Source organism: Canis lupus, chromosome 19 (assembly GCF_011100685.1).
Source record: "Canis lupus familiaris isolate Mischka breed German Shepherd chromosome 19, alternate assembly UU_Cfam_GSD_1.0, whole genome shotgun sequence".
In the NCBI taxonomy this organism is placed as follows: Eukaryota; Metazoa; Chordata; class Mammalia; order Carnivora; family Canidae; genus Canis; species Canis lupus.
In genome coordinates, this window is record NC_049240.1 from 21,376,499 (window position 1) to 21,390,234 (window position 13,736).

At 41.9% G+C, this 13,736-nt stretch overlaps 1 long non-coding RNA gene across 2 annotated transcripts in view; it reads left to right on the plus strand.

Moving 5' to 3' along the window:
* Positions 1-12,791, plus strand: part of LOC111091126 — a 134,184-nt gene extending 121,393 nt beyond the window's left edge. For both annotated transcript variants that reach the window (XR_005373991.1, XR_005373990.1), the window contains 2 exons: positions 10,301-10,406; positions 11,954-12,791. This is a non-coding gene — a long non-coding RNA (uncharacterized LOC111091126). The remainder of the gene's footprint in view (positions 1-10,300; positions 10,407-11,953) is intronic.
* Positions 12,792-13,736: the final 945 nt, after the last annotated feature.

A 13,736-nucleotide genomic window follows, 5' to 3' on the forward strand; every position in this document is an offset into this window, starting at 1 on the left:
CCTGAGAACAGCAATTGTTGCCCCACCTGCCTTATTATTTAGAGGTTTTGTCAAGAGACTGATTCCAGAATACAAACTACTTTCACTGCTTTCTGAGATGACGTGCACTTATACAAAAGAGGATACCATGAGGAACAGGTCATGTGTGTACTTTATCATTGGTTCTCCTGGTGAGTCTTCAACAGCACATGAGCAACAGTAGTAAGGCAAAAGACCTCCAAAGGAAGCACAGTTTGTACCCTTGAAAAAGAATGAGCTATTCCTTGGGGATTGACCTCTCCAGTTTACTTAAGGAGCAACCTGAAATTCTTAACTCAAGATGGAAAAAATATACATGAGAAACAGGTCCCCGTCTACATGGTTTATAACCTCCCCTTCCATCACCCCATGAAAATGGTCCTTCTAACTAAAAAAAATACACTGTTCTTTGTCATATCTGAATTTACTCCAAAGAGCAAAAAATCCCCATTTCTAGTTCAGGAGAACAGGCAAGCATTCCATAGAAGAAACTGGAGAGATTCCTTCTTTGACTTCATGTGGAAAAATTCCTTCACTACACACTTAGCGATATTTAGAAGGACATAGAATAACTGTCAATTCATTGGCTGTGGTGCTCAAGAATTACTGAGAAATCACTATTTATATGGATACAGGGCAAGACTGTATTGTAGTCAATGATTAATAAGCATCATAAGGGTCTGAGGGCCATTCTTCTTGGTGGATGAGGAAAAGCCTTCAGCTCAGGCCAAGGTCCCAGTGTCCTGGGATCCATACCCTATTTGGGGCCTTGCTCAGCTTTAAATGAGCTTCTCCCTTTCCCTCTGCCCTTCTCTTTTCTTATGCTCTCTCAGATAAATAATTAAAATCTTCAAAAAAGTCAGTGGCAACCTCAAATAGCCTGACATAGTCAATGCATGAATAGAACTGATATGCACATTGATTCCAATAATGAGCTCCTATGGTTCATGTAGCTTGTTGTGAAATGCAACTAAAAGTTCCTACCTTCTGGACATCTGAAAAAACCATTTCTGTCTCTGTAGATCCACATACTCTCTTGACTTTTGTAAGTTTTTTCACCTGATTTTACCCATAATCTTTGTACGTTTGATTCAGTGCTATCAATTATTCTATTTTTTTTCTATCTACTCTATTAGTCTCTTGCATTTATTCGTTAATCAGCCTTTTTAAAAAGATTTTTTCATTTTTTTATGAGAGAGAGAGAAAGAGAGACAGAGAGGCAGAGACACAGACAGAAGGATAAGCAGGCTCCATGCTGGGAGCCCAATGCAGGACGAGATCCTGGGACTCCAGAATTGCACCTTGGATCAAAGGCAGGCACTAAACCATTGAGCCACCCAGGGGTCCCCCTAATCAGTTTTTTAAAAATAGATTTTATTTATTTATTCACGAGAGACACACAGGGAGAGGTTGAGATGTAGGCAGAGGTGAAGCAGGCAAACTGTGGGAAGCCTGATGTGGGACTTGATCACAGGTCCATGAGACCATGACCTGAGTGAGCTAAAAGCAGACGATCAACCCCTGAGCCACCCAAGTGTACCGCTATTCAGATAGATGAAAATATTCCATCCTGGAGAGATTTAAATACTGGAAGTATACCATTTACCAATAGCAATAGTAGTGAAATAGAGTGGGAAGGACAGGCTCCCCGTTATCCACTAAAGAAGTTACAGAGATAAAAAATACAGCATTGGAATATGATCAATGGTATTGTAGAGACACATATATCTACACCCATGGTGAGCACAATATTAACCTATATAAGTATTGAATCTCTATTTGATACACCTGAAACTGATGTATCCTTGTGTGCCATCTCAACTTAAATTTAAAAACAGTAATAATGTGGGAATCAGGCTGGTTCCTTTGGTTGGGTGTCTACTTTGGGCTCATATCATGATCCCAGGGTCCTTGGATACATAATATTTTGCATTTGTCAAAACACACACGAATTCATAACACAAAGCAGCCTTAATATGTGTGGGCAACTTCATTGATAATAATGTCTCCACACTGGTTTGTTCTTTGTGATAAACTTTCCACACTAGAGGAGGCATGTATGATCATAGGGATTGTGTACCAAGGGATAGGGTGATATGGAAATTTATAAATTATATGCTGCATTATGACATCACTTTAACCCTAATCTCAGTATCAACATCTGTTTTTGAAACATAATCAGAGATATTCTGTTGTTAATATTCTACACAGACTAGTGTACAAATATTAGCTTCAAAACACCTGCCTTTTAATCTGACTGATTTTGAGTGGTAAAAGCAGTTTTCCCCTTTAGGCTATAAACTAGTCACTGGCTACTTAAATTACAAGTTTCACATATGAAACATAAATAACATGGCTTTGAATTTTTTGTCTTCATTATGTTATTTTCAGCCCAGAAGAAAAATGATTTCTTCTTCTTCTTCTTCTCCTTCTCCTTCTCCTTCTCCTTCTCCTTCTCCTTCTCCTTCTTCCTCTTCTTCTTCTTCTTACTTATTCTTATTCTTACTTATTCTTATTCTTCTTTTAAAGAGAGCAAAAGAGTAAGTGTAAGGAGGAGAGAAGTAGAGGAAAAAGGAAATAGAATATTAAGGAGGCTTCACCCGCAGCATATAGCCCAAACTAGGATAATCTGATGACCTGAGGTCATGACCTGAGATTAATCCAGATGGCAGACATATACCTGAATAAACTAACTTGATGCCCCTGGAATACCTTTTCTTGAATCAACTTAAGGAATGAATATCCTAGTTACTCTCAATTGTCTCATTTACGGGTTGAATTTTGGTTTTTCCCCAAGCATGAAATATCATGGTCCAGGTTTGTATCCACAGAGACCCAATCATTTGTTGCCTTAGCATTTTGGTTGTAAACATGGGAAACTCATTACCGTAGAAAGAGCTCTGGTCATCTTCCTGTCAGAAGACCAAATGCAAATTTTAAAACTTGACACGCACTATCCAGGTTGAAAATTCACCAGATTAGGCACAGAAATATGATGAAGAAACAAAGGCGGCAGTGGACATGAAAACAGATCAGGAGATATTGTACTATCACAAGAGGAATAGGAAAACAAAAGATGAACAGTAATTGATAGCAACTTGAACATGCATACATAGGGTACATTAAAAGTTCTAAGTTCCACAGCATGGAGTTCTTTTTTTTTATTTTTTTTATTTTTATTTATTTATTTATTTATTTATTTATTTATTTATTTATTTTATTTTTATTTTTATTTTTTTTTATTTTTTATTGGTGCTCAATTTACTAACATACAGAATAACCCCCAGTGCCCGTCACCCATTCACTCCCACCCCCCGCCCTCCTCCCCTTCCAACACCCCTAGTTCATTTCCCAGAGTTAGCAGTCTTTACGTTCTGTCTCCCTTTCTGATATTTCCCACACATTTCTTCCCCCTTCCCTTATATTCCCTTTCACTATTATTTATATTCCCCAAATGAATGAGAACATATAATGTTTGTCCTTCTCCGACTGGCTTACTTCACTCAGCATAATACCCTCCAGTTCCATCCACGTTGAAGCAAATGGTGGGTATTTGTCATTTCTAATAGCTGAGTAATATTCCATTGTATACATAAACCACATCTTCTTTATCCATTCATCTTTCGTTGGACACCGAGGCTCCTTCCACAGTTTGGCTATCGTGGCCATTGCTGCTATAAACATCGGGGTGCAGGTGTCCCGGCGTTTCACTGCATCTGTATCTTTGGGGTAAATCCCCAGCAGTGCAATTGGTGGGTCGTAGGGCAGGTCTATTTTTAACTCTTTGAGGAACCTCCACACAGTTTTCCAGAGTGGCTGCACCAGTTCACATTCCCACCAACAGTGTATGAGGGTTCCCTTTTCTCCACATCCTCTCCAACATTTGTTGTTTCCTGCCTTGTTAATTTTCCCCATTCTCACTGGTGTGAGGTGGTATCTCATTGTGGTTTTGATTTGTATTTCCCTGATGGCAAGTGATGCAGAGCATTTTCTCATGTGCATGTTGGCCATGTCTATGTCTTCCTCTGTGAGATATCTGTTCATGTCTTTTGCCCATTTCATGATTGGATTGTTTGTTTCTTTGGTGTTGAGTTTAAGAAGTTCTTTATAGATCTTGGAAACTAGCCCTTTATCTTATATGTCATTTGCAAATATCTTCTCCCATTCTGTAGGTTGTCTTTGAGTTTTGTTGACTGTATCCTTTGCTGTGCAAAAGCTTCTTATCTTGATGAAGTCCCAATAATTCATTTGTGCTTTTGTTTCTTTTGCCTTCGTGGATGTATCTTGCAAGAAGTTACTATGGCCGAGTTCAAAAAGGGTGTTGCCTGTGTTCTTCTCTAGGATTTTGATGGAATCTTGTCTCACATTTAGATCTTTCATCCATTTTGAGTTTATCTTTGTGTATGGTGAAAGAGAGTGGTCTAGTTTCATTCTTCTGCATGTGGATGTCCAATTTTCCCAGCACCATTTATTGAAGAGACTGTCTTTCTTCCAATGGATAGTCTTTCCTCCTTTATCGAATATTAGTTGCCCATAAAGTTCAGGGTCCACTTCTGGATTCTCTATTCTGTTCCACTGATCTATGTGTCTGTTTTTGTGCCAGTACCACACTGTCTTGATGACCACAGCTTTGTAGTACAACCTGAAATCTGGCATTGTGATGCCCCCAGATATGGTTTTCTTTTTTAAAATTCCCCTGGCTATTCGGGGTCTTTTCTGATTCCACACAAATCTTAAAATAATTTGTTCTAACTCTCTGAAGAAAGTCCATGGTATTTTGATAGGGATTGCATTAAACGTGTATATTGCCCTGGGTAACATTGACATTTTCACAATATTAATTCTGCCAATCCATGAGCATGGAATATTTTTCCATCTCTTTGTGTCTTCCTCAATTTCTTTCAGAAGTGTTCTATAGTTTTGAGGGTATAGATCCTTCACATCTTTGGTTAGGTTTATTCCTAGGTATCTTATGCTTTTGGGTGCAATTGTAAATGGGATTGACTCCTTAATTTCTCTTTCTTCAGTCTCATTGTTAGTGTATAGAAATGCCACTGACTTCTGGGCATTGATTTTGTATCCTGCCACGCTACCGAATTGCTGTATGAGTTCTAGCAATCTTGGGGTGGAGACTTTTGGGTTTTCTATGTAGAGTATCATGTCATCGGCGAAGAGGGAGAGTTTGACTACTTCTTTGCCAATTTGAATGCCTTTAATGTCTTTTTGTTGTCTGATTGCTGAGGCTAGGACTTCCAGTACTATGTTGAACAGCAGTGGTGAGAGTGGACATCCCTGTCTTGTTCCTGATCTTAGGGGAAAGGCTCCCAGTGCTTCCCCATTGAGAATGATATTTGCTGTGGGCTTTTCATAGATGGCTTTTAAGATGTCGAGGAATGTTCCCTCTATCCCTACACTCTGAAGAGTTTTGATCAGGAATGGATGCTGTATTTTGTCAAATGCTTTCTCTGCATCCAATGAGAGGATCATATGGTTCTTGGTTTTTCTCTTGCTGATATGATGAATCACATTGATTGTTTTACGGGTGTTGAACCAGCCTTGTGTCCCAGGGATAAATCCTACTTGGTCATGGTGAATAATTTTTTTAATGTACTGTTGGATCCTATTGGCCAGTATCTTGTTGAGAATCTCTGCATCCAGGTTCATCAGGGATATTGGTCTCTAATTCTCCTTTTTGGTGGGGTCTTTGTCTGGTTTTGGAATTAAGGTGATGCTGGCCTCATAGAACGAATTTGGAAGTACTCCATCTCTTTCTATCTTTCCAAACAGCTTTAGGAGAATAGGTATGATTTCTTCTTTAAACGTTTGATAGAATTCCCCTGGGAAGCCATCTGGCCCTGGACTCTTGTGTCTTGGGAGGTTTTTGATGACTGCTTCAATTTCCTCCCTGGTTATTGGCCTGTTCAGGTTTTCTATTTCTTCCTGTTCCAGTTTTGGTAGTTTGTGGCTTTCCAGGAATGCATCCATTTCTTCTAGATTGCCTAATTTATTGGCGTATAGCTGTTCATAATATGTTTTTAAAATCGTTTGTATTTCCTTGGTGTTGGTAGTGATCTCTCCTTTCTCATTCATGATTTTATTAATTTGGGTCTTCTCTCTCTTCTTTTTAATAAGGCTGGCTAATGGTTTATCTATCTTATTAATTCTTTCAAAGAACCAACTCCTGGTTCTGTTGATCTGTTCCACAGTTCTTCTTGTCTCGATTTCGTTGAGTTCTGCTCGAATCTTTATTAACTCCCTTCTTCTCTTGGGTGTAGGATCTATTTGCTGTTTTTTCTCTAGCTCCTTTATGTGTAAGGTTAGCTTTTGTATTTGAGTTCTTTCCAGTTTTTGAATGGATGCTTGTATTGCGATGTATTTCCCCCTTAGGACTGCTTTTGCTGCATCCCAAAGATTTTGAACGGTTGTATGTTCATTCTCATTAGTTTCCATGAATCTTTTTAATTCTTCCTTAATTTCCTGGTTGACCCTTTTATCTTTTAGCAGGATGGTCCTAAACCTCCATGTGTTTGAGGTCCTTCCAAACTTCTTGTTGTGATTTAGTTCTAATTTCAAGGCATTATGGTCCGAGAATATGCAGGGGACAATCCCAATCTTTTGGTATCGGTTCAGACCCGATTTGTGACCCAATATGTGGTCTATTCTGGAGAAAGTTCCATGTGCGCTTGAGAAGAATGTGTATTCAGTTGAGTTTGGATGTAAAGTTCTGTAGATATCTGTGAAATCCATCTGGTCCAGTGTATCATTTAAAGCTCTCGTTTCTTTGGAGATGTTGTGCTTAGAAGACCTATCGAGTATAGAAAGAGCTAGATTGAAGTCACCAAGTATAAGTGTATTATTATCTAAGTATTTCTTCACTTTGGTTAATAATTGATTGATATATTTGGCAGCTCCCACATTCGGGGCATATATATTGAGGATTGTTAAGTCCTCTTGTTGAATAGATCCTTTAAGTATGAGATAGTGTCCCTCTTCATCTCTCACTACAGTCTTTGGGGTAAATTTTAGTTTATCTGATATAAGGATGGCTACCCCTGCTTTCTTTTGAGGACCATTCAAATGGTAAATGGATCTCCAACCTTTTATTTTCAGGCTGTAGGTGTCCTTCTGTCTAAAATGAGTCTCTTGTAGACAGCAAATAGATGGGTCCTGCTTTTTTATCCAGTCTGAAACCCTGCGCCTTTGATGGGGTCATTAAGCCCGTTCACATTCAGAGTTACTATTGAGAGATATGAGTTTAGTGTCATCATGTTATCTATTCAGTCCTTGTTTTTGTGGACTGTTCCACTGAACTTCTTCTTAAAGGGGAATTTTCAGAGTCCCCCTTAAAATTTCTTGCAGAGCTGCTTTGGAGGTCACATATTCTTTTAGTTGCTGCCTGTCTTGGAAGCTCTTTATCTCTCCTTCCATTTTGAATGAGAGCCTTGCTGGATAAAGTATTCTTGGTTGCATGTTCTTTTCATTTAGGACCCTGAATATATCCTGCCAGCCCTTTCTGGCCTGCCAGGTCTCTGTGGAGAGGTCTGCTGTTACCCTAATACTCCTCCCCATAAAAGTCAGGGATTTCTTGTCTCTTGCTGCTTTAAGGATCATCTCTTTATCTTTGGAATTTGCAAGCTTCACTATTAAATGTCGAGGTGTTGAACGGTTTTTATTGATTTTGGGGGGGATCTCTCTATTTCCTGGTTCTGAATGCCTGTTTCCTTTCCCAGATTAGGAAAGTTTTCAGCTAGAATTTGTTCAAATACATATTCTGGCCCTCTGTCCCTTTCGGCACCCTCGGGAACCCCAATTAAACGTAGGTTTTTCTTTCTCAGGCTGTCGTTTATTTCCCTTAATCTATCCTCATGGTCTTTTAATTGTTTGTCTCTTTTTTCCTCAGTTTCCCTCTTTGCTATCAACTTGTCTTCTATGTCACTCACTCGTTCTTCCACCTCGTTAACCCTCGTCGTTAGGACTTCTAGTTTGGATTGCATCTCATTCAATTGATTTTTAATTTCTGCCTGATTAGCTCTAAATTCTGCAGTCATGAAGTCTCTTGAGTCCTTTATACTTTTTTCTAGAGCCACCAGTAGCTGTATAATAGTGCTTCTGAATTGGCTTTCTGACATTGAATTGTAATCCAGATTTTGTAACTCTGTGGGAGAGAGGACTGTTTCTGATTCTTTCTTTTGAGGTGAGGTTTTCCTTCTAGTCATTTTGCTCAGTGCAGAATGGCCAAAAGCAAGTTGTATTGGGAAAAAGAGAAAAAGATAGGAGAGAAAGAAGGAAAGAAAAGAGAAAGAGAATAAAAAGGGAAGAAAAAAAAACGGAAAAAAAAAGAAAAAAAAAGAAGAAAAAGAGAAAGAAAAAGAAAGGAGAAAAAAAGGGGGTGGAGGAAGCAAACAAATCAAAAAGCAAAACAAAAACAAACAAACAAAAAAGAACCACGGGGCAGTATCTTCTGATTCTGTGTACTTTTAAGTCCCTTGGCTTCTCCTGGAAGTTGTCAGTCTAGCTGGTGTTCTGGGGGAGGGGCCTGTTGTGCTGATTTTCAGGTGTTAGCAGTTGGGGGAGCTGCTGTGCCCCTGCCTGGTGCAGGGCTCAGTGGGTGTTGTTTACCCCTTGAGGCCGCAGGAGGAACAGCCCCAGTGGCGGGGCCAGCTCTGGAAACCTGGGTTCAGCTCCGGCAGGAACTCCAGAGCTCTCCGTCTGCAGGGCCTGGAGGCTCCGGGGCGGGGCCGCTGATCTGCTCAGCTGGGGCAGGAGCATCCTTGCTGTCCTGGGCCCTCCCGGCCTCTGCCTGTCCCGGGGGAGGCGGGATCCTGGGCTGTGTCCCGGCGCCCTGTGCTCCGGAGCCTGCGCTGGTGGATTCGCGCTCCCGGGCCGCGCAACCCCCTCCGCGGAGCCGCCGCCCGAGCCCCTCCGAGCTGCTCCGGGTCCCGCCGGGTCCCGCCGTGCGCGCTGCAGCCCTTAGGGAGCTCGGCGCACTCTCCTGGGCGCGCAGTTGCTGTTACTGTCCCCGGGAGCCCGAGGGCATCCCCGCCCTCCTGGGTCCTGCTCCACCTCCCTGGACCCCCTTTCCGCCCGGGAAGGTCGGTGCAGCTCCTGCGTCTCCGGGACGGGGCTCTCCTGTCCTGGGGACACTCGCCCCGGCCTCAGCCCGGCTCCTCCTGGGCCCCTCCCCCTTGGAGGCCTTTGTTTCTTTACTTCTTTTTCCCCGTCTTCCTACCTTGATAGAAGCGCGAACTCTTCTCACTGTAGCATTCCAGCTGGTCTCTCTTTAATTCTCAGGCCGAATTCATAGATTTTCAGGATGATTGGAAGGTTTTCTAGGTAATTTGGTGGAGACAGGTGATTTGGAGACCCTACTCTTCCGCCATCTTGCTCCTCCCCCCCCCCCCCCCACAGCATGGAGTTCTTATAGGAACAAACAGTTGGTGTAAAAGAAGGCATGGGGGCAAAATTGCTGAAAACTTAACAACTATGTTTCAGCAAATGGGGATTCAGTCTCTGGGACAAGGCCATTTAAACACAATCCAATGCACCTTATCCACATCTCTATGTGTGTGGGAAAACTCTAAATTTATTCTTTATGTTTAGTAACAGTAGTAATCCATTTAAACCTTGTTCCTGATCCTCCACATGTGGGATTCTGAACTGGAAACTACTCTGATCCTAGGATCCTTGCTTCATCAGTTCCTTCATAATGAAAGTGATATTTCTCCACTGATAGTTCCCTCCTGCTTCCTGTTGTTCCCAAACTCATTTGATTAAAGGATTCTGAGAAAGAATCCTCTCCCTTACCCAGAGGGCTGCTGTGCAGGCACAGTTGCAGCTTCGTTCCAAGCCCATCCCTAGAGGGATCTGAAGAGGCAGAGGGCTATCTAGACAGATTTGGAGTAATTTTGTCCACATTTCACCCCTACAGTCTAATATTTTTCCTCAGAAAATGCTGCAAAAAGTCAGAAATAGCTTCCCTTGAGGAAAGGCTGCCTGCTATCACCAAGCTAGTAAGCCAGTCGTGCTTTCTGGGTGATTTGAAAATGGATTTTTTTGGCATAAGGGATCTTGTATGCCATTATTTAATATATTGTGAAACCAATTATGACAAGGGTTATTTGTTAGCTCCCTGGGCTACTAACCCAAGTACTGTTCTGACTTCCTCTAAGTAGGAAAGCCTAGAGAATCAGTTGGTTTTCTTGGCGGCTTGCTGATGAGTTCAAGCCAGAGTTCAATATTATCTTTGGTCATGCAACTGCCTGTTTGTGTTTTCATTTTGCAGTCCCCCATTTTGGAGATTCAGGGGGGAGAGTGACCCGTACATCAAGAACAGAAGTGGAGATAGAATAACAACAGGAAGAAGGGGAGAGGGAGCATTTATTAAAGAGGTGGGTCTAGTTTATTGTTGCCTCACCTTGTCAAATTGTTCTTTAGCTTTGGCCAACAAATGGTTAATGAAAACTTTTGATGCTGATATCATTTGTGAGACCTCAGTGTATTAACCAACCATGCTGCCCATTCATCTTACTTCTTTTCTAAGAGATTTCTCTAGAGAGATTCCATTCCATTCCGGTGATCTATAGTTGGTCTTGAAAACACAAAACATCATTGGTGATGTGGTGAGGATCAAGAATTAAGACGTGAGAAGCAGACATTGGAGGAACATACAATTTTTCAGGTAGAGGGGAGGGTTCAGGTTTAGATGATCTCAATATAGCTGGTGACATTTGATGGAAATATCACATTTGTGTACCTCAGGCCATTACCCAAAATGCCAACTGGACACCAAAGAACAAATAGCCAATGCTGTTGTCCACCCCAGCAGTCACAACCTCACAGTGAATACTCTCAGGACACAAAATTCAGATAGACAACCTCAACTGATAGGATTCTGGACCCTCAGCAAAGCTCTTCTTCAGGGTGGGTGCCAGTCCTGTGAGATCCTCACACTCATTGCTCTGTGAGGCTGGCTCAGAGAAAACTCACAGGGCAGGATTCCTGCTTCTATGCTCAGATTATACTTCTTATGACAGAAACCAGTTTTACACAGCACAGGACAAAGTGGTAACAAAGCAACACAACAGAAAGAGACCTATAGTAATAGTCTATTCCACTAAAGAGTCCAAAGAAATGGGAACAAAAATAAGTCCCAGGTGCCAGACTCATTACAATCTGACTAGGAACTGCCTCAGTGAACACATTTCAGATCCAGGGCTCCCTCTTCATGTCATCAGGGACTCCATAGCTGCTGGGAGAAAGACATAGGGAGCCTCTCTGAGCACTACCCTTGCTCAAAGCAACAGGAGGCTCTGAAGAAATCCTGTGGATCCTTTGTGATTGCCTGTACAATGAACAATGGCTAATCAAATGAAAATAAGCAAAGAATATTTACTCAGCTCTTGTTAGAGCAGGGAGTCATTCAGTATTATTTGTGTTGAGCAGAGCCCCAGCATCAGAAAGAAGGTTGCAAACTCACTCAAGGGGGTAAAAGGAAGGCTTAATTTATGCCTTGACGAAAGCTATTGTATGGAGAGACTAGAGTGAGCTGTCCAGAAGTGAGGTACCCTATACGATTGTGAATGGTGATTCTTTCTGATAGATGGGCCCTAGGTAAGAAATTGGGACAAGTGTTAGGAAAGCTCTCAGTTATACATAGGTCCTAGTGGGACAATGGTTATGATGTAGAATCCTGAGCCTATGGCAACAGTGGTCTAAGTGTTATTCGGTAGAAGCTTGAACCAGTTGGACTGAAGGTTCTGGTGTAAACCATGCACAGGTGCAGGGTACAGCCACCAAAACTCCTACCCTCTAACTTTTATAGACAATTCCTTCTCCCTTGGCTGATTGTAAGATAATGGGCTGGTTCCTTGATTGGCTTTGGGTCATAAATCTCTCTGAATGAAGTGACTATGATTTATACTTTCAATTTTCCTAGTATACTTGGGACCACCTACCTGGAGAAGGCTAGGGAAGTTGAGCATAGCTGAAAAGAGATTATACATTTGAAGATCCAACGTTTTCAAGTGCTGGATGAGAACAAACGCTTCACGATGAAGATACTACCAAGGAGCATATCATTAAGGGAGAGTATAGTGGTGCCTGGTGACTCAGTAGGTTGGGTGTCTTATTAAAGATTTTGGCACAGGTCCTGAACTCAGGGTGCTGGTTTGAGCTCAATAGCAGGATATGCAGGAAATCTTCATGGGATTCTCTCTCACCTTCTGTCCCTCCACCCACAAACAGAGTCTCTCTCTCTCTCTCAAAATATAATAAATAACTACATAAATAACAAAATAGTGTAAAACGCATGAGAGAAAATAAATTACATATGATGTTGATTTAAGGATCTGAGTCTTCACAGTCACCATCTTCCTTGTGCAGCAGCATAGGAATGGGGTTGGGGTGGCCTGGGGAAAAAAGAGGGGACAGTTAAGGGGAGAGGATATTAGTCACAGTTTCTAGGATTGATATCCCTCCCCCCGAACTAAATTTTGCCTTCTGCTCTAGTATCCTCAGGTATACAACCCTGAATTCAATGATCCTTTCAACTTTATGTGAGGAATGGCCTCCAGAGTCTCAGATTCCATATCTTCAACCAGGAAAGAAGGCTTGTCATTCCATCCTTCAAAGAAGTGACCATGGGCATCCAGGATGGCTCAGCGGTTTAGTGCCGCCTTCAGCCTGGGGCCTGATATGGAAGACACAGGTCTAGTCTCACATCAGGCTCCCTGCATGGAGCCTGCTTCCCCTCTGCCTGTGTCTCTGCCTCTCTCTCTCTCTCTCTCTCTCTGTGTTTGTATCTCTCATTAATATAAAAATAAAATGTTTTGAATAAAGAAGCTGCAAAATTGCCTATGCCTTTCTCTTCCCATGGTTTGCTCCCTCTTTCTGCTCACTCCTGCTTCACTCTCCTATTTCCCAAACATTACTTGCTCAAAATTGCCCAACCATTATATTCTATGGCATGGGAATGCTCAGGGAATGATCAGCTTATTATGTGACCCTTCTTAATCAGTTGATCAAAGAGCCAAACCAGGCAGTGCTGGAATAGTTGCAATGGGCCTGCAGGCTTAGGGGATGGGGCTGCATGTGCCTATGAGGGTGACATCCTCCTGAGTTATCATGAGTGCTTTGTGCTTGGGGTTCTCTTAGGTTTTTGACACAAACTTAACCTTTATTTATTTTTTAAATGTTTATTTATTCAGTGTTATGTAATTTCAATTTGCCAACATATAGTGTACCAACCAGTGTTCCTCCCATCAAATGCCCTTATCCTGTAATATGAGAAATAGTGAATGGGATTATGAGGGAAAGGAGTGGAATTGAGTGGGAAAAATTAGAGAGTGACACAAACCATGAGAGACTCCTAAATCTGGGACACAATGAATCTTTAGAACATCCCATATATATCATAGCTCATGGAGGAGATGAATGTGATGCTAGAGGTAAGGAATCTTGCCCAATTTCCTTTAGTCTAAATCTGGAGTGATAGGTTTAATAAAGCCAGTGAGGCATCATCATTATCACCACGAGCCAGAATTTGTCTGGTCCCAAGAAGGGTTAGGCCATTGGCTCCAGGTAAGCATGCGGGAAAGTCTGAGGCTGGGCCCAGACCCTGGTATGGGGAGCAGACCCTGTACTCTGTAGTTATAGTAGTGACATAAGACAGGAACACGCTGGCCACCCTGTTTAGGGTCTGTGTCCTGGGCCTGGTCAGA